At 36.4% G+C, this 21,670-nt stretch overlaps 1 long non-coding RNA gene across 1 annotated transcript; it reads right to left on the bottom strand.

Moving 5' to 3' along the window:
• Nucleotides 1-18,616: 18,616 nt before the first annotated feature.
• LOC135738304 (uncharacterized) lies at nucleotides 18,617-19,893 on the bottom strand. Its single transcript, XR_012337679.1, has 4 exons — nucleotides 19,387-19,893; nucleotides 19,157-19,304; nucleotides 19,002-19,067; nucleotides 18,617-18,926 (listed from the first exon to the last, which is right to left on the bottom strand). It is a non-coding gene; the product is annotated as an uncharacterized lncRNA (long non-coding RNA).
• Between the last annotated feature and the right edge of the window lie 1,777 nt (nucleotides 19,894-21,670).

Below are 21,670 nucleotides of genomic sequence, written 5' to 3'. Positions count from 1 at the left end.
AGCTTTTAAAGCACTCAAAGAGGATGTGCTTTTCAACAAACGGACGCAAATTTTCCCATGATTCGATTATTAAAAGATGGCAGCATTTCGCTTTCATTTCAGCCATCTCACTGAGCTTAATTCCCAGATTTGTCTACCATTTGAAGACTTCTATTATTAAAGTACGACTAATAAATGCTGCACTCGGTGTGCCGGTTGAATATGTTCCTCTCTGTGCTAACTTAAATTTATTTGGCTCTTCTGATTTGAATAGAGCGTTATACAGGCTTTCCCCCCTCTAACTTCACACTGGCAAGCTTGATCTGTCACAAAGAAAAAGTCTGGAAGATCTGAACTGTCAACGCTTAGGGCATTGCCTTGCTTTTCTTGAAAGTAGAAAGAGGTTGACAGTGTACATTCACCTGAACAATAGGGATTCATATCCGAAACGTCCAGTGTAGAATAAATGAGGAAATATATGAGAAAATGGGGATTGGGGAAGAAATAAACCCTCCTGTTGCCTAGGCTACGGTTCTCTAGAGATGGCGTGATGAGGGCCCGTCATACTGCATCCCTTTGAATAAACATGTCATTAGCATGTGGATTAAGGGTGTTTGGAGGGGAGTATTTAGTTGTCGCCCATCAATAAGCCCACATTGAAGACATCAGTAATGCGTCATTTTGTCAATTCTCTAAAGAGAGAGTCTATTCATGTTGTTGTTCATTAACCATATGTCATTTGTGTGTTTATAGTGGAACACAAAATGAAAAGTTTTACAGATCCCAATGTCCATGTAAATAGGCTACAATCAGTGTCTTAAGATGCATTTATTCTTTTATTCACCTCTATTTAGAAAGGACACTTAAAGTGAATGAAGAGACATAGGCTGGGATTGGGAAACGACTGTGGATCAAAATCAAACTTGGTGGGTCTCAAATGGACCTGAAAACAACACAAATGTGGCAGCCACATGCATCACTGCCCCAACCCCCAAATGTAAGTTTAGTTTCTTAATTTTTACATTGTTAATTCTGGCTTTTATAACTTGCAATGTTTCTTGTTGCATCCTTAGTGACTTGTTGTTTACTATGTATTGTCCAAGGCAGTGGATATAGTGGTTTTTGCAAAAAAACTTGCATGCACTTAGAGGGTTTTGTGGTGAAATACATTCAAATATGATAAATAATAATATAATGACTAAAGTGACATTTGTAAAACTAAGGCATGTTAGTAGCCTACTGACTAGCAAGTCATAGGGGCAGTTGTAGTCTAGTGGTTACAGAGACGGGCTTGTAACCCGAGAGTTGTCGGTTTAAGTCTCATGGCCGGCGGGTTGTGACTGTGGTGCCCTTAAGCAAGGCACCTTACCTTAATTGCTCCTCGGGCGCTGGGAGAGCTGACCCACTGCTCCAGGTGTGTGTGTGTTCATGACTTGCAGTGCGTGTGTTCACTACCCACTGGGATACTACAATGAACAATGAAGTTTTATATATGTTTTGATGCCTGAAGAAGAACGAATTATGACTTTTTTCAAGGGCGCTCGATGCAAACTTCGTCACAACATGTATGTAACTCGTCATGTGTGTGGTTCCTTTTTTCAAAATATGTGTTCTGCGCATTGATAGATCCTGTGTGCATCACGTGTCTTGTCAAAATAAATGCCTGCTGCAGACGCATCTAAAGAGTTTATGATAAAAGAGACGATCGCGTTTGCCAGATACTCGTATAATCTCATGCGTAATCACAGTTTACTTTTAAGGGAGTGTGTTGCGTGTATTTTGTGAACGTGAGCGTCTCTTTTATCATAAACAGTTGTGATGCGTATGCAGCAGGCACTTATTTTGACAAAACATGTAATGCACATTGTTCACATGATGCAACAAACACATATTTTGAAAACACGAGCAACACACATGACACTCCGAACACTTATTTTGAATTAGCGCCCCTCGGATGAGCAGTCACGAGCCACTACTACGAAATGTTGCATAAAACTTATTTATTTGCAATTGGTGTGCGGGACTTCTCTTATTTTGGGTTTTTTATACAACCATGGGTTATAGAAACTCAGCAGTTGGATTAAAACAAACCACCATTGGTCAATTTTAACCCAGCAATGTATTTTGTCCAATATTTACCCAACATGTCTTTAAAAAAACTGCCGTTTTCAGAGTGTAAGAGCCTGATAAAAAAATGCTAATTTATAAGAAAACATGTCAGATCCACTTGGAGCGTTTTTCATCTAAACTCCACATTTCAACAGCTCCAAAAACACTACAAACGTCTCATAAAAGCAATTCATACAGCTCATTTGCAAGTCTTCAGAAAGCCTTCGAGCTTTTTGACAAAGATGCAAATTTATAAGGTAATCGCATATAATCTTTCTCTGCAGCACTTAAATTGGTTGAACATCAATAAAATATGAAACATTATTGATTTTCATGGGTCTCATCGCATAATTGATGGAGCTGCTTCAGAGTGAAAGGTTATCAGTAATGACTTAAAGTTCAAGAACTGTTCATCACATTAAACTAATGTATCATAAGACTACAGCAGCTTTAGTATATAGAGTGTGAAGTGTATTGACTATGGTGTTAAGGCTTTTTAAAACCTGGCAGCTGGTCATAATAAATGTTACTATATAAAATTGCATATGGGTTAGGAATGTTAATCATAAAAATAAATCTACAAAACTGATCACAGTTCAGCCTTGTTGTTAACCATCAACCACAGCTGTCATTCACATTGTGGCCTTACCGCCACAGGAGGTGTACTACTCAGGGAAACAGTTTGATAAGCTGTCACGCAAAGATCAGCTTGGGGTGTATGAAAGAAATGATTGAAGGATCTGAGAGGGCAACAAAGAACAGAAGAGAGGTGTGACAGACGTATACTGCCCACTCAGGTCTGGACTCCATCACAGAGAAGAAGGTTGTTGTTGGCAGCAGCAGGAACCGCATAAAATAAGATTTACTCAGAAGGAGCTTGTTGGTATCGGATGGCTTTGGGAAGCCTTTGTGAAAAGGATGCTTAGGGCGCTGTGGGGTTTAGGAGAGTGTTAATGAAATGGATTGGCAGTTTGGCACAGCTGGAGTCTAGTCTGGTCAAGATTTCTAAATTGCACACTCCAAACAAAATACAACTGGAAATATGATTACAATTAAAAGATACCACCAAATCAGAATAAATTATCTGAACTACTCTATCCAAATTCATTTTCAATTCTCATTTTTGTACATTTGTACTGTATGGTTGGAAAGACTTTAAAATGTTAATTTGCATCCCTCTGTCTCTCTGTCTTCTGTCTCTTGCATGTTCTGAGCTCAAAATTTTCGAAAAAGTCCCTTTTCCTTTACCCCAAGAGACACCCACACTCTTAAACTTTGAAATCCACAGACTTAATAATGTTGGGTTAAAAATAAGCTGAGTTTCTCTGGTATCCCGCACGGCACTGCTGTAACAAGCACAAGTTCAGACCACTGGACCATGGTTGGTAACAACTAGATTTCAATACCAGATTTCATACAGATTTCAGTGACGGCAGGCAGATTCACATGCATATATAACGTGTTTAACGCGACGTGTAGGTGTTTATCGACACAAGTCACATATTTCAGGTTCATTTTGAACAAAGGATATGTTTGTATCATTTAAAAAGCAGAAAAACAAAAAACAAAATCAAAGCTGATAAAGGTTGCGTTACTTTTAATAACAGTTTGGGGGTGTGCACACCAAAGTTTATAAAAGCCTGGTGGATGCCGAAAACCAGCTTTTTTCAGCCGACTGCCAGCTTTCTACAGCTGAGCGCTTTGGTGTTGTGACACTTCTGCTTTGTTTATCAGTCGTTGTACAATATGCTGGTTGGTTGTTGTGATATTTGTCCTGCTCCTCCTTCACTGTGATTGGACGGCCGTGTGAGAACTGATATGACCAGCTGAGCTTTTCACTCAAAATTGAATATCTTTCAATTCTTCGTGCTCAGCGCTGAGTGCGGAAAAAACACAGAGCCGGCTTTAAGCCAAAAAAAGCCAGCTGCTGGAGAAGAAACGCTGCGATTCAACTGAAATCAATTGAAAACATACGCCGGCTACAGTCTTGTCATAGTAACTCATAGCTGTTCATAGTCATGTGGCTAGATCGTGGCGTTCCCATGTTCTGTGTGGGAGCACATGGCCTTTGTTTGGGCCGTGTGCTTCCGTGTCTCGTTTATGCCCTCACCTACCTCGTCTCCCCGTTAGATCATCCCATCATTGTTTGATTCGTTTCCACTGTTCCCCTTGGATTGGTTCTCGTATATAATGCCCTGTTGTGGTATTATTGTATATGTATATTTTCCCCGATCATGTGCTTCATGTTATCTGTCAGGTCTCCCCGGATCGCGTCGATCTGCTTGAGTCCAGTTTGTGTTGAGACCAGTCCGTGTTCTTGCCAAGTCCTTGTTTCAGTTCTGTTTGTGATGAGTCAGTCCTGTCTAGTCTGTTTTTTTCTAGTACTGTTTTCCCCATCATGGGTTTTCGCTTTGTGTTTGTACTATAATAAAAGTATTGTCTCGTGTCCCTCAACCTCGTCTGCAATTAGGTTCGTTCCCCTCGCTTCCTAGCTCGATTGTGACAGAGTGACCGGGTGGGCCGTTCCAGATATATTCAGCACACTTTTGCCCAAGCAACAATAGATGATAAAATAAAAACATTGATACAGACCTTGTTTCTCCAAATAAATTCAACAATTTGTCCTTGCTGAAACCGAATCTTCCACATACGACTCAAAACATTGTTTCAACCGTCAGTGAGCTGGGTAATCCAACACTGAAGAAAATAACCGCAAATAATTATCCAATCAGCCTAACCCACCTATTGGGTTGAAAAAATAACACAACGTTTTTACAGTGCACACTTTGAGGTAGACAAGAGTGATGAATCTAAACAAAAAAAATTCGAAAACAGAGCTGACTAAAGCTATAATTTGACATAAAGTTCATGAGATGCCTTAGGACCTCTATGAATGCCATTTGTATCACTCATTCACCTTACAAGTGTGATGACCCTCTTTCAGAGACCCTCACCGCAGGCTTCTGTGAAGGGTTTTTATTTAATTAAAGATTGATCCATCACAGATAGACAAACATCTGGAGATGGTCTTTAAATTTTGTTCTAATGACATTCAGACTGATAAATTGTAAATGTCGTATAGAAAAAGAGATAAATTATTACTGTATAGCTAGAGCAATCTAAAAGAGGGCTAAAAATGACTTTGATGGGTTTAATTGGGTCATAAAATGAGGATGTGGTTTTAGGTTAGTGACTCAAATGCCTTATGTTTCCACAATGCATAACATTTCAAAGACTTTTAGTTAAAAAATTCAGTTAAAAAATTCAGTTAAAAAAAATCTAAATCCTTTTTTGTTTATACGTTTCCACCGTAAAATGGGGTGGCAAAAGCAGGTGATAAAAAGATCATGAGTCAGGTTTATACGGGTTGTCTTTATGCTGGAGGTGGTTTTATTTTCAATGTTTGGATTCTTGTGAAGCGAGTGGGTGGAGACAGAAGATGAAACATATTTCCCACTGTCTGGAGCTCAATATGAGACACGAGCAAGCAGCTAATAAAATTCACTCCAAGCACAGCCGGGGAACAGCTACTGTATTACCACAATCCTGAATTGTTATTTTCAATGCATCTGCAGAATTTAAAATACAAACAAACAAAACCCTACCAGTATTATAATATTGTTAACTCACTGTTAAGCTTAATATGAATTTGCTACCTCAAATGCATTTAAAAAACGAATGGATGAACTTACAGTATGTTTTAACAAATAGGGTCAATTTGCTTACAACAGAAAAGATAATCAATGCAAGTTTCAAGATGGTTCAGCAGTGTCTGGGGTTCAAGTTAAGTCAACAAAACGGATTTGTTCCAATCCAGGGGTCCAGATAATTACTTATTTTCATCAGGACAGTGGAATTTGTATAGCTGAAGGTTATCTGTAGTGGTATGTAATTTGTCAGCCAAATTTCTACTTGGGCTGTTTAGTCCACAATGAGGCATCTTAAAATCGTAATGAATCTGCAGAGACTGAGAAAAAGCTTTAAAGGGGACCTTTTGTGCAAAATTCATTTTAGAATCTTAATATATTTCTGCAATGCTTGTAAACAACCAGCGTATTATGGTAAAAATCCACTCCTTTTTTATTAATTTGCATAATTCAACACCTGTGTGGTAAAACAGGCTAAGATTAAGATTCTCCCCATTGATGATGTCATCAGAGGCAAAGCCCCATCCAACAGCATTGATGATCTGCCCTATTTGCAGACACAACCTTAAACCCCCTATCTTTGGTTATCAATTGAAAGTCGCTCATCATTTGCATAAAGTTGAACTTTTCCCAACTTTGTCGTGTCGCTGCACAGGCCTCTGTCGCCAACAGTCACTGTCGCTTACTCTACGTTCACACCACCACCGACTTGAGCTTCCAAAGAAGCTCAGGCCGCCTGGTCAAGGACGCTTGTCAAAAAGTACAGGGAAGCTTGTTGATGCTTTGGCCGCTCTGAAGTCTGTTTTCTCTGAACTAATGTTTCAGTAGGAACGAAAGTTTACATTATATGTTAAGATTCTTTTAACTTTCTGATTGATGCTCTGGTCGCTCAAAACGCGGCTTTGATGGATTAGACGCTCCTTGCAGCTGAGAGAAGCCAGCTTCCATTGTAAATTAATGACTTCTGGTAACTTTGAAAACTCAAGTCGGCTGCGGTGTGAACATACAGTTAGGATTTCCAAAAGACCCCAAGCTTCCACTGAAATGAATGAGATGATGTCGCTTTTCTACTGCTAGTCGCTGCCAGTGTGATCAAGGTGTAAAGAGGTCATCATATATGTATAGTTGTGCGTAAGTCGTCGGTTTTCATATATACTCTCCGTCTCTATCGTCCACGCTGACGTGCAAACACACATGCAGACCGCTAGTAGGCAGTATCTACGCGTGTAACTTCAGTAGCAATGAAATACCCAAAGAAGCAGCAGCTTGGCCAGTAAACCCACAAACGAAAAAGACAGCGACTTTCTGAAATAGACAGCGACTTTTGTTGCAGTTTTAGTTAAATCACTAGTTAAAAAACTTGGCCCATCTTCGTTCTCACTGTTGCAAGAGGAAATGCCTATGAATAAATGTGACTTTTGGGATGTTTTTTACCTGACGGGAGGGGTTCTAGTGGACCAATCACATTGTTTGTGGCCTCCATAGAATAGGCGCGCTGTAAAAATTTTGGTGAGGTGCGCATTAGGCTACACACAGCCTATGGATAACCTACGGCGTAGCTACGTAGCACGACTATAACTTGCACTTGAGTGAGAAGCATACATGTAGTCCACCATTTTTCATTGTTCAGTATCTTCACCAGGTGTGCATCATAAGTCTTGAAAACTGAAGCCGCTGGGTCTTTGATCGCCCCCTGGTTGCTGGCTGCAGTACAAGTCATAAATCCCCCCCTCTCCATTCAAACGAATGGGACTCTGCTCTAAATAAAAACAAGTATTTACACTTCCACTAAAAGTTTCCGAAAGATGGTTTTGGTCTTTTCAGGTAGTTGATATCACGCTGATATATGTTCAATTGTTTTTTTTGTGATACGTTTTATTTTAGCTAGTAATTTGATGCTATAGAAACGGGGCGTGTCGTTATGATTGGCGTGGTTGAATTGGGCGCGCGAGCGTTTGGGCGGAAGCCACGGCGACCATGGTCAGACATTTTTGGCTTCAATTCATTAAAATAGAGGGAGGCGACGTTGCGTCGTCCATCTTTTTTTACAGTCTATGATCTTCACTGTAGAAGGTGGAGTAACAATGTTTGTGCCATTTGAGTGCTTAATGCAACATGAAATAAAACTTATGATCAAGATTGTCTTAGAAAATGCATGAAAAATTACATTGTGAATGACTTATTAGCTTATTATTACTGAAGAGACCACTAGCAGTGATGATTCAAAACAGAAATGCACTCCTGTTATAGATCTCTTTCGATTAGCCATACATTGCCGGCAAATTGAAACGCGATATCAATGCTAAATGTTTCATTGTAAATGGATCTATAATATAAACGTACCTTAAGGAAAGAAACCATTCTCTCTGACTTTTTTAGAGATAATAAAATTTGTGGGTTAGGGAGAGCTTCTCCATTGAAAGGCAACAGTTTACTCCTGTCAAACAGGCTAACAATGAAGTGCATGTTGTGCTGGTAAGTGAGGAGATGAAACCTAATGGAGCCCAGAGGGCTGGGGAGTATTTCTCTCAGAGTGAGATTATGACTGTAACCTCTGTTTCTGCCCCATCTGCCAGCTCAGGCTGAAAAACCGCTCAAACCAACTGAAGGAGAAACTACCAGGCTTTTGGACGCCAGACAGCAACCCGGGTGAGTATTATGAAGTGCTTTGTGAGTGTGTTTTAAATAAAGAGAGAGGATGAAGAGGATGCACTGATGGGTAGGAGATAAGAAATAAATGAAGATTTGAATAAAATCCAGTCAGATGTTTAAAACAGGCATGCGGATCACATAACTCGCAAATGCTTTGAAGAACCCTTGCATTGCAGTACTTATGACATGGACTTTGTTATTAACTATCTGACAGGCCTTTGAAAAGGTCGATAACTCATTAAACACACCTATAAATGAGGAATTACAGTATAGAAGTTGTAATGAAAAATGTAGCAAATGATTTAAAAACCTGCAATGTGCCTCTACACGGTTCACAGATCTCATCAAAGGTTCCTCAGCCAGTAGTGTCACATGCTTGGCTCAGAAGGAGATATTACCTTTAAGGGGTAATCTGAAAATAGCAGGTTTTGCTCAGGGGCCAGTATGCTTTTTGATGTTTATACTGTTGACTCTGTAGCATTTACATGCTTTGAAAGGCATTTATAAGGCATTTTACATTCAGTGTGCCAAATGTTACTAAATAAATATATTGAGTTTAAAATGATAGGATTGCTCAGGGTACTGAAACGGTTCTGTCAAATGCAATACATTGTAATTTACTGATAAGGACTGAAATCAGCGAGTGATTTCTCAGATGATTAACAGAGGTATAGCAATAAGATATTAAACCACTTTGAGCTTCAAGCAAACCACTCTGTGCTGTTTAACTGAAACATTCACACCATTTTACAACAAGAGACACTTAATCATTTAATTAAAAGATTTAGACTTGATTTTAAAGGTATTAATACTGTACTTATAAGACATAAGCACTATGGGATTCGTTTTCCAAACATTTGAGTTTCAACGTGTCCCGCACGACGTCTGTGATTTTATGTACCAATTTGGACGGGACTAAAATTCTGTTCCATGCTTTCAGGCATTGCAGAGGATTATGTGCTCTGGATACACGTGTTTGTGATGTTTGAAAATTTGCTTTACATTTTGTAATGTAATTTAATTTTAACAATGCATCAAAATAACTTACAAATCCTACGTAGCCTACGTGTTTTTTATAACTACACTCAAAAAACAAACAGTGCTAAATAGCACTTAAAGTGGTTCTTGGCTCGTAATCAAGAACCATTTTAGGTGCCATATAGCACCGATGAAGTACCTGTGTAGAACCGGTGTAGAACCATATTGTGCTATGTAGAACCAGATGTGGTGATAGTGGTGCTATATGGCCCCCGTATGGTTCTTCATAGGTGCTTCAAAGGTGCTATATAGCAGTGGTTCTCAAACTGGGGTCCGGGGCCCCCAGGGGGGCCACGAGATGGTGCCAGGGGGGCCCCAGTTTTATGACATTTTATAAAATACATTCATTTATCATGAATTCTGTGTAATTAAACCTAGGACAAAGCAGTTCAGTAACCAATACGTGATAATCACATGAAAACAGGAATTCGTTATACGGTCACGAAAAATGCGTGAAAGTTACGTGACTATTTCTGTCCATTCAAAAGTTTAGATTACGAAATTAAAATCCTACCAGCATTTACTTACCCTAGGATTGCATCAAACTGTTATTTTTTGGTCTGGGGAATACAAAACAAAAATTTTGGTAGATTTGTGGTTTTATAAGTCTAATGACTCACAAAACTAGATAATAACTCACAAAATGAAAAAAATTAAAGATTTGTAATATTACTATTTGTAATAATCTTTCACAAAACTTTAACAAGTGTTAAATGTGTACAAAATGCTGTAAGAAATAGTAAACATTTTATGAGATGGGAAGATGCTTGCCACAAGTACCATAAATGTTCGGTGTCTCTCTCTCTCTCTCTCTCTCATTCTCTCTCTCTCTCTCTCTCTCTCTCTCTGTGATTATCTTCAGTGAACAGTGTGTATGGCTTTTTTGAGGAGTGGCAATTAAATTACTTTCTCTTTTCTTTTCTCTGAACACATTAAAACCCCCTTTAAGCTGTTTTAATGTGCATTCAAATGCAAAATGCAAACGAATCCCTGTGGACACAAAACCATCTCAAACCACAAAGACAAAAACCTCATGATCAGTCGAGAGCTGATATGTTTTAAAGTCATCTATGAGTAATATATTATGACTAATATGATATTCATGGTCTACAGCTACAATACCTGCGGTCTACCATAATCAATAATACACATTAAAACATGTCTAAAATGACTAGTAATGGACCCTGTTGTTTCATGGATGGGAAAAACTCTTTACCACACAAAAAATAATAAAACGAGATAGATAGATAGATAGATAGATAGATAGATAGATAGATAGATAGATAGATAGATAGATAGATAGATAGATAGATAGATAGATAGATAGATAGATCATATATTTGAAGGGTTGTATGTATAGTGTGTCTCTTTATTTAGCTAAAACTGTTCTTAGACATTCATTAAAATTCAATGACTTCTGTTCAATCTGCCTACATGATTACTTAAAAAAACATGCATTATTATGTACTCATGATGAGACTTAAAGAGCAGGACTTGTGGCGTGAGACAATCTCACACTGTGATTTACAGTAATTGCTTTGCAGCTGTGCCTTGGGTAATAACCGCATACATTTCTCTTACTGGTATATGACTGGGCCATATGTGATTGACTCCCAGAAAGTATGTGAGTGTGTTAATCAGTGATATAGTTATAAGTAGTTGTATGGGGCCACCATTCGTCAAACTTTTTATGACCCCCTCCCCCACCCGCTGACAGGTCGTGTTTTATGACCCCTTGACAGATGGCGTTTTATGACCCCTTGACAGATGGCGTTTTATGACCCCATGACAGATGGTGTTTTGACAGGTTGTGTTTTATGACCCTTAACAGATGGTTTTATGACAGTTTGTGTTTTATGACTCCTTAACAGATGGTGTTTTGACAGTTTGTGTTTTATGACTTCTTTGACAGATCGTGTTTGGCAGGGGGCGGGACCATCAATCAAAATCTGTACAAGTTGTCAACTTTAGACAGAAAGTATTTAATGGTTTTATTGCCGGTCATTTAGAGTGATTGTTTTTCCTGAGTGTGTTTTATGTCAAGCGTATGGTGTCATGTTTAATGACGGCTCGTGTTTAGACATTTGCTGTTTATTGACATTTGATGTCAGATCTCAACCATCCTCCCACCTTTGCTCGCCCCGTGCGCTTCTCAATACTGACTTTCACACCGCGGGTGTGTTGTTGAATCTAAAGTTTTGCAACAGTATAAGTTTATTTAAAGGCAATCACTAATCATATATATATATATATATATATTAGATGTACCTGGCTACGCTTAAAGCCGATGTTTTCTATCGAGCTATAGTTTCTGATCAGACACAAAGTCTGAACTAAATAAAATTTTAAACGGTTCACAAAGTCCGGGAATCTTTTCATGACCTGCTCTATAGATTCACACGTATTAAAGATCCGACGGTGCCTGACAAAGCGCCGGGTGAGTGTTCATATATGCCGTTTTAAAATAACCTTAATAAATGTAATTCTGTCCACTATGACAAAATAGGATTTTATTTTAGATTTAGGGGAGTCTTTAACCAAGTCTCTGACTAAGACATGTGTATACGTGCACAGATGGTGACAGAGAAACTTACATATGACGTTAATAAACTTTTAAATGTTTTTAAGACGTATTCACCCCATTTTGGGGTTTTATTTTTAATTAAAGGCTTCTTAAAACATGTGTTAATATGTGTATATTATACAAAGAGTCTTATAGTGTCTGCTCTGACAAAAATAAATTATTATTTTAGATTTTAGGACAAATGACTGCGTCTATCTTATAAATACAACTTGATATATATACGTTTGTTTTGTCAATAGACTTCTTTAAAGTCACGCAAGAATAAAATATTTTAGTTGTAACTGGTTAAACTTAAATGTACTATTATCTATTTAACTATAAGCTATATTTTCTGAGCAGATATTTTTCTGTTTCTGATGCTGGTCTTATAACAGTGTGTGGGAGATGATGGCTGTTCACAGCAGGTGGCGGGTTGTAAACTAGGGTCTTTTTAAAACTGTAGTGGTAAAAAATGTAATAGCACATTGACAAAAATAAAGCATTTGGTTGTAACAAATTATTTAATGAAATATTCAGTATGTGTATAGCGATGAACGGTGTCAAAATCACCGGGGTCCCAACAATACTATAGTCTTTAGACTAAAGGGTATTTATTTTAATATAAATAAAATCTTAATCTTTTCGTGCACAATATTCTGATCACGCCATTAGATTGTGTACCAGCGTTTACAATAGAGAACATACGCGGATGAGTGTTCATATACACCGTTAAGAAACTTTTTTTTAAACGATTAAAGACATTTTCAAATCATCTTATGGGGTTTGTTTTAAATTAATGACATCTTAAAACCAACAGGGAATATGTGTTTATTACACAATAAAATGTAATTCTGGCCGCTCTGACAAAATAAGGGTTTAATTTTAGATTTAGTGAATTCTTTAATCAAGGCTCTGATTAAAACACATGAATGCGCGAACCACAGTTGCCAGAGAACGTACGCTGAGGCGCTCTTATGGCGTTAAGAACCTTTTTATTGTTTAAGACATTTTGACCCCATTTCCTGGTTTTGTGTCCGCTGTGGATCCCAACCTCTATGTGTTTATTATACAACAAATGCAATTCTGTCAGCATTTCTAATTTAGAACGCCTTTGATTTAAACATGAGGGTTTTAAAATGAAACGTCCATGTGACTTTTATGACAAAAGCTATTCGATCTTAATTTTTTGTTTTAACATCCAAAAGTTTTATACACAGTCCATAATTAAACAACTAGGTGTGTATGAGTAAGATTATATCTAATGTCACACGAGCAGCACCAAATCACGCATGTGTCTGTGTGTGTGTGTGTGCAACCAGGCTGTTTATGTGTGGGCGTGTTTATGAGCCTGTGTCTTTGCAAGGTGTGTGTGCGTGTGTGTGTGTGTGTGTGTGTGTGTGTGTGTGTGTGTGTGTGTGTGTGTGTGTTTGCATGGGGGGTCTATGATGTCTCTGTTTGTTACTAAAGTTTTGATATTAAGTCTGTGTCCTCATTGACAATAAGTAAGGGTTTTTAGATGTAGGCATTATTACACAGATACTGATTAAATCATGTTATGCATTATTTGCGATTTAAAGAAACTTAAAAGGTTTAAGACATTTTATCTCACATTGTGGTGTTGTTTTTTAATTAATGTAACCTTAAAACCCTCTGTTATCCATTTAGGGAACAATAAAATGTTAGCAAATATTATTTATCAAAGTTGACGATGTTATAAGCCAGGATGTCACTAACGTGACAACAAACATTTATTTAAAGACAAAACATTTTAACAAAATTGCCATGGCTTACAGAGACACACTAGACTTAATAATAAAAATAAAAATATACTATTCGAACATCCTAACCTGGTATTAGGTTAGATTAGGTTTTAAGGTCAATCAGCGTCTTTAGCTTTACAACTTACAGCACAAAACCCCCAATGACAGGATTTTTATGAAGTGGAGCAGACCCTTGGTATGCCTGTGGGGTTAGGTACAACTAAGGTCAACATCTATCAGTGCATAATAAGCAAACATGAAATTATATTTTAACTATGGTTTGTTAATGATGTTGCTAGGTTCGCGTATTTTTTCTGAAACAAACTTTTCTTTTCAAACTTAGTTAGGATACACACGTTTGTCGCCTCAAACACCTGATCAAAGTTTTTCTTCGCTAGCGACAACTAATGTCTGAGATTTTGTAAATTCATCAGATGTTTCTTACTTGTGTATTTTCTTAAACAAACTTTTTCTTTTCAATCTTAGACAGTCTTCATACGTTTGTCTTTCGATAAGTTGTTCATAGTTTTTCTTCGCTAGTGTCAACTCATGTATGAGATTTGTAAATTTCATCATATGTTCTTACATGTGTATTTTCTGAAACAAATTTATGCTTTTCAAACTCAGGTAGTCATCATACTTTTGTCTCTACATACATTTGTTCAAAGTTTCTTGTAGCTAGTGTCAACTGATGTCTGAGATTTTGTAAATTCAACAGATGGTCTTACGTGTGTATTTCTTAAACAAACATGTTGCTGTTCAAACTTAGGCAGTGTTCATACGTTTGTCTTTTCATAAGTTGTTCATAGTTTTTATTTGTTAGCGTCAACTAATGACAGAGATTTTGTAAACTCATCAGATTCAAACAAAACTCATTCATTTCTGTAGTTTATGTAACACCTTGTCAAACTCTTAAAGGTAGTACTATCTGTTTAAAACAACAATGCAAAGTATTTTAGATTTACTTGATAAATCTTTTACATCAAAACAAACTAGGATAGCAATATGTTTGAATCTGTAACAGGTGATACCACCAATAGCGTGATGTACATAACAAAGTCTGTAAAATAATAAAGATTGATTAGGTTTTTATTTAGTAAACCTTTTAACACAAAGTGTAGAGTCTTTTGTATGTAACAACAAAGATGCGATGAAACAACGCAAAACAAGAGAGGATGCGTTTGTTAAAACACATATAAATTAAGATGCATACATCTACAAATGGGGCAATGTTTGAAATAGTTTGGCCGTATAGCCTCTAAATTCGGGACCAATAGATTAAAGACATTGCCCCATTTGTAGATGTATGCATCTTAATTTATATGTGTTTTAACAAACGCATCCTCTCTTGTTTTGCGTTGTTTCATCGCATCTTTGTTGTTACATACAAAAGACTCTACACTTTGTGTTAAAAGGTTTACTAAATAAAAACCTAATCAATCTTTATTATTTTACAGACTTTGTTATGTACATCACGCTATTGGTGGTATCACCTGTTACAGATTCAAACATATTGCTATCCTAGTTTGTTTTGATGTAAAAGATTTATCAAGTAAATCTAAAATACTTTGCATTGTTGTTTTAAACAGATAGTACTACCTTTAAGAGTTTGACAAGGTGTTACATAAACTACAGAAATGAATGAGTTTTGTTTGAATCTGATGAGTTTACAAAATCTCTGTCATTAGTTGACGCTAACAAATAAAAACTATGAACAACTTATGAAAAGACAAACGTATGAACACTGCCTAAGTTTGAACAGCAACATGTTTGTTTAAGAAATACACACGTAAGACCATCTGTTGAATTTACAAAATCTCAGACATCAGTTGACACTAGCTACAAGAAACTTTGAACAAATGTATGTAGAGACAAAAGTATGATGACTACCTGAGTTTGAAAAGCATAAATTTGTTTCAGAAAATACACATGTAAGAACATATGATGAAATTTACAAATCTCATACATGAGTTGACACTAGCGAAGAAAAACTATGAACAACTTATCGAAAGACAAACGTATGAAGACTGTCTAAGATTGAAAAGAAAAAGTTTGTTTAAGAAAATACACAAGTAAGAAACATCTGATGAATTTACAAAATCTCAGACATTAGTTGTCGCTAGCGAAGAAAAACTTTGATCAGGTGTTTGAGGCGACAAACGTGTGTATCCTAACTAAGTTTGAAAAGAAAAGTTTGTTTCAGAAAAAATACGCGAACCTAGCAACATCATTAACAAACCATAGTTAAAATATAATTTCATGTTTGCTTATTATGCACTGATAGATGTTGACCTTAGTTGTACCTAACCCCACAGGCATACCAAGGGTCTGCTCCACTTCATAAAAATCCTGTCATTGGGGGTTTTGTGCTGTAAGTTGTAAAGCTAAAGACGCTGATTGACCTTAAAACCTAATCTAACCTAATACCAGGTTAGGATGTTCGAATAGTATATTTTTATTTTTATTATTAAGTCTAGTGTGTCTCTGTAAGCCATGGCAATTTTGTTAAAATGTTTTGTCTTTAAATAAATGTTTGTTGTCACGTTAGTGACATCCTGGCTTATAACATCGTCAACTTTGATAAATAATATTTGCTAACATTTTATTGTTCCCTAAATGGATAACAGAGGGTTTTAAGGTTACATTAATTAAAAAACAACACCACAATGTGAGATAAAATGTCTTAAACCTTTTAAGTTTCTTTAAATCGCAAATAATGCATAACATGATTTAATCAGTATCTGTGTAATAAAGCCTACATCTAAAAACCCTTACTTATTGTCAATGAGGACACAGACTTAATATCAAAACTTTAGTAACAAACAGAGACATCATAGACCCCCCATGCAAACACACACACACACACACACACACACACACACACGCACACACACCTTGCAAAGACACAGGCTCATAAACACGCCCACACATAAACAGCCTGGTTGCACACACACACACACAGACACATGCGTGATTTGGTGCTGCTCGTGTGACATTAGATATAATCTTACTCATACACACCTAGTTGTTTAATTATGGACTGTGTATAAAACTTTTGGATGTTAAAACAAAAAATTAAGATCGAATAGCTTTTGTCATAAAAGTCACATGGACGTTTCATTTTAAAACCCTCATGTTTAAATCAAAGGCGTTCTAAATTAGAAATGCTGACAGAATTGCATTTGTTGTATAATAAACACATAGAGGTTGGGATCCACAGCGGACACAAAACCAGGAAATGGGGTCAAAATGTCTTAAACAATAAAAAGGTTCTTAACGCCATAAGAGCGCCTCAGCGTACGTTCTCTGGCAACTGTGGTTCGCGCATTCATGTGTTTTAATCAGAGCCTTGATTAAAGAATTCACTAAATCTAAAATTAAACCCTTATTTTGTCAGAGCGGCCAGAATTACATTTTATTGTGTAATAAACACATATTCCCTGTTGGTTTTAAGATGTCATTCATTTAAAACAAACCCCATAAGATGATTTGAAAATGTCTTTAATCGTTTAAAAAAAAGTTTCTTAACGGTGTATATGAACACTCATCCGCGTATGTTCTCTATTGTAAACGCTGGTACACAATCTAATGGCGTGATCAGAATATTGTGCACGAAAAGATTAAGATTTTATTTATATTAAAATAAATACCCTTTAGTCTAAAGACTATAGTATTGTTGGGACCCCGGTGATTTTGACACCGTTCATCGCTATACACATACTGAATATTTCATTAAATAATTTGTTACAACCAAATGCTTTATTTTTGTCAATGTGCTATTACATTTTTTACCACTACAGTTTTAAAAAGACCCTAGTTTACAACCCGCCACCTGCTGTGAACAGCCATCATCTCCCACACACTGTTATAAGACCAGCATCAGAAACAGAAAAATATCTGCTCAGAAAATATAGCTTATAGTTAAATAGATAATAGTACATTTAAGTTTAACCAGTTACAACTAAAATATTTTATTCTTGCGTGACTTTAAAGAAGTCTATTGACAAAACAAACGTATATATATCAAGTTGTATTTATAAGATAGACGCAGTCATTTGTCCTAAAATCTAAAATAATAATTTATTTTTGTCAGAGCAGACACTATAAGACTCTTTGTATAATATACACATATTAACACATGTTTTAAGAAGCCTTTAATTAAAAATAAAACCCCAAAATGGGGTGAATACGTCTTAAAAACATTTAAAAGTTTATTAACGTCATATGTAAGTTTCTCTGTCACCATCTGTGCACGTATACACATGTCTTAGTCAGAGACTTGGTTAAAGACTCCCCTAAATCTAAAATAAAATCCTATTTTGTCATAGTGGACAGAATTACATTTATTAAGGTTATTTTAAAACGGCATATATGAACACTCACCCGGCGCTTTGTCAGGCACCGTCGGATCTTTAATACGTGTGAATCTATAGAGCAGGTCATGAAAAGATTCACGGAACTCATGAATCGTTTAAAATTTTATTTAGTTTAGACTTTCGTCTAAAGATTATAGTATTGCCGGCTCCGAAGGTTATGGCTCAGATCATTGCTTAAACTATACACGTATACGGAATATTTCATTAAATAACTTGTGATGTTACAAACAAATGTTTTAATCGTAGCATTGTTCATGATTTGTCTAAATCTAAAATAAACATTTTACTTTTTTGACACCGTAATGGGGGATTGTTTTACCAACATTGAGTTTTAGAAATCTTTAATCGCTTTACAACACGCACCCCTCTGAAAGAATGCAGGTCTTGTGCGAAAGGAGGGAGGAAGGGTGATATCTGACATCAAATGCCTAAACACAAGCTGTCACACGAGCCGTCATTAAACATAACAGCATACGCTTGACATAAAACACACACAGTCAATTGATCTAAAATCTAATATAAAAATTTATTTATGTCAGAGCAGACAATATAAGACTCATTGTATAATATACACATTTTCACACATGTTTTAAGAAGCCTTTGATTAAAAATAAACCCTAAAATGCGGTGAAAACGTCTTAAACAAGCTCTGTGGACAAATCAAACTAGGTATCCAGTATCCGAAATGTTTTAAATCCAATTTGCCACAAAATGTTTAAAATGTCCCCAGACAAATCCAAAAAGTCTCTGATTTTAATCTTTTTTAAAGATACGTCCAAAGCGTTGTGGTCTGTATCCTAACCTGTAAACAGATAAAAACAAAGTTATTAGGACAAATATCTAAATAAAACAATTTTCTTATGCAAGATAAACGTACCGTGGAGATCCGCTATATATTTTGCAATAGTACACACAACGTTCGCTTTGCCTCTGATATCCAAACCTTTAAAACAGATAACACATGTTATTAGAAAATATTAAACCAAACCAGTTTGTTTAAATCTATTGTAACAGGATTAAATAAAAACACACCGGACAACACGAGCCAGTCGGCGTCTCTTTTGTTCCAAGATTTCCGTGTTACGCTGCGGGAGGTTCTAGTCTCGGTCTGACTTTTTTGTTCAGGCCACTCTTCTCCGCGATTTACCAGGAATAGTTAATACCAGTTTAGACAATTTCGCTGCAATACCAGAGATCGAATTTTTAGTTTTTAAATAAATCATACAAAATACTGGCACGAACACAGCGAAACACATACATACCAATAGACTTGAGTATAACAGCTCTGCTCCATCCAAACTGATTCCGGGAGATCTCTTGTCGCTCCCCAATAAAGGTTCGGTCATAAACTTTCAAAGATTACATCACACGACCCCCACACAAACACACACTGACATAATATCAGCATCAGAAAACTTTGTGTCTGAACAGAAAATAGACTAGTTCGATAGAAAATATCGGCTTTAAGTTTAACCAGTTACAACTAAAATATTTTATTCTTGCGTGACTTTAAAGAAGTCTCTTTACAAAACAAACGTATTATCAAGTTGTATTTATAAGACACACGCAGTCAATTCCCCTAAACCTAAAAAATACTTTATTTTTGTCAGAGCAGACAATATAAGACTCTTTGTATAATATACACATATTCACACATGTTTTAAGAAGCCTTTAATTAAAAATAAAACCCCAAAATGGGGTGAATACGTCTTAAAAACATTTAAAAGTTTATTAACGTCATATGTAAGTTTCTCTGTCACCATCTGTGCACGTATACACGTGTCTTAGTCAGAGACTTGGTTAAAGACTCCCCTAAATCTAAAATAAAATCCTATTTTGCCATAGTGGACAGAATTACATTTATTAACATTATTTTAAAATGGCAGATATGAACACTCACCCGGCGCTTTGTCAGGCACCGCCGGATCTTTAATACGCGTGAAACTGTAGACCAGGTCATGAAAAGATTCCCGGACTTTGTGAACCGTTTAAAATTTTATTTAGTTCAGACTTTGTGTCTGATCAGAAACTATAGCTCGATAGAAAACATCGGCTTTAAGCGTAGCCAGGTACATCTAATATATATATATATATATATATGATTAGTGATTGCCTTTAAATAAACTTATACTGTTGCAAAACTTTAGATTCAACAACACACCCGCGGTGTGAAAGTCAGTATTGAGAAGCGCACGGGGCGAGCAAAGGTGGGAGGATGGTTGAGATCTGACATCAAATGTCAATAAACAGCAAATGTCTAAACACGAGCCGTCATTAAACATGACACCATACGCTTGACATAAAACACACTCAGGAAAAACAATCACTCTAAATGACCGGCAATAAAACCATTAAATACTTTCTGTCTAAAGTTGACAACTTGTACAGATTTTGATTGATGGTCCCGCCCCCTGCCAAACACGATCTGTCAAAGAAGTCATAAAACACAAACTGTCAAAACACCATCTGTTAAGGAGTCATAAAACACAAACTGTCATAAAACCATCTGTTAAGGGTCATAAAACACAACCTGTCAAAACACCATCTGTCATGGGGTCATAAAACGCCATCTGTCAAGGGGTCATAAAACGCCATCTGTCAAGGGGTCATAAAACACGACCTGTCAGCGGGTGGGGGAGGGGGTCATAAAAAGTTTGACGAATGGTGGCCCCATACAACTACTGTTATATTTACATTGTGTGCAGATTGTGTGCAAAAAGGAACACACATGTTATCACTTTGAGACCACATATGCTTGAACACAAGCAAATGGAGTTTTTGAGATTAGACACAAATGCATCATGTAGATAATTTATCAGCTGTTACATAAACAAACAGGTGCAAACCATCGCTGCTGGCACCGTTTTAATCAAATAAATCAAGTCACTGCAAATGGAGCTCAATAATTTGTGAAAGCATAAACAAAAAAGGGAAAATTGCCAAAATAAAGTAATAAGGTAAACATATTTGTACATATTTGATTGAAACATGAGTAATTTTATTTTTCAAATAAAAGAAAGCAAAGTTTAAACAGCCGCTACAGATTTTTAAAGTATTAACAGAATGTTTTTATTATAGAAAGTTTATGTGGCCATAGAAATGAATACTGTATAAATACAGTAAAGCTGTAAATGAGCAAAATAAAATTATTTTATAGTGTTAATTTTACATTATGTAGACCAACAGGTCTAGTTTTTTTTCTTAAGAAAAATCATTTAATACATTGTAATTATTGTGAACTTGTGTGTTATTCTGCAGGTTTGGGATAAGGGTTAGATTTAGGGTTTGAGCTAGGGTCAAGAGTATACATTAAGATAATGTTAAGTCCAGTTTGGGCGTATTGCAACCAACTTCAATTTCAAAACACAAAGAGAAGCTACGGTAGTATATGGACAAACCCAACAGCTGGGTTAATTTTAACCCAAATACTGGGTTGTTTCAGCCATAGTTGAGTACAACACAATTTCCGTGGGATAGTCACAGAATTTTTTGCTATTTTTTCCGTGGCATTCTCACCGATCTCCGAATTTCTTTCTTTCTTTTTAT

This window comes from Paramisgurnus dabryanus, chromosome 10 (genome assembly GCF_030506205.2).
Source record: "Paramisgurnus dabryanus chromosome 10, PD_genome_1.1, whole genome shotgun sequence".
Lineage (NCBI taxonomy): Eukaryota > Metazoa > Chordata > Actinopteri > Cypriniformes > Cobitidae > Paramisgurnus > Paramisgurnus dabryanus.
This window is presented reverse-complemented; position numbering and strand designations above follow the sequence as displayed.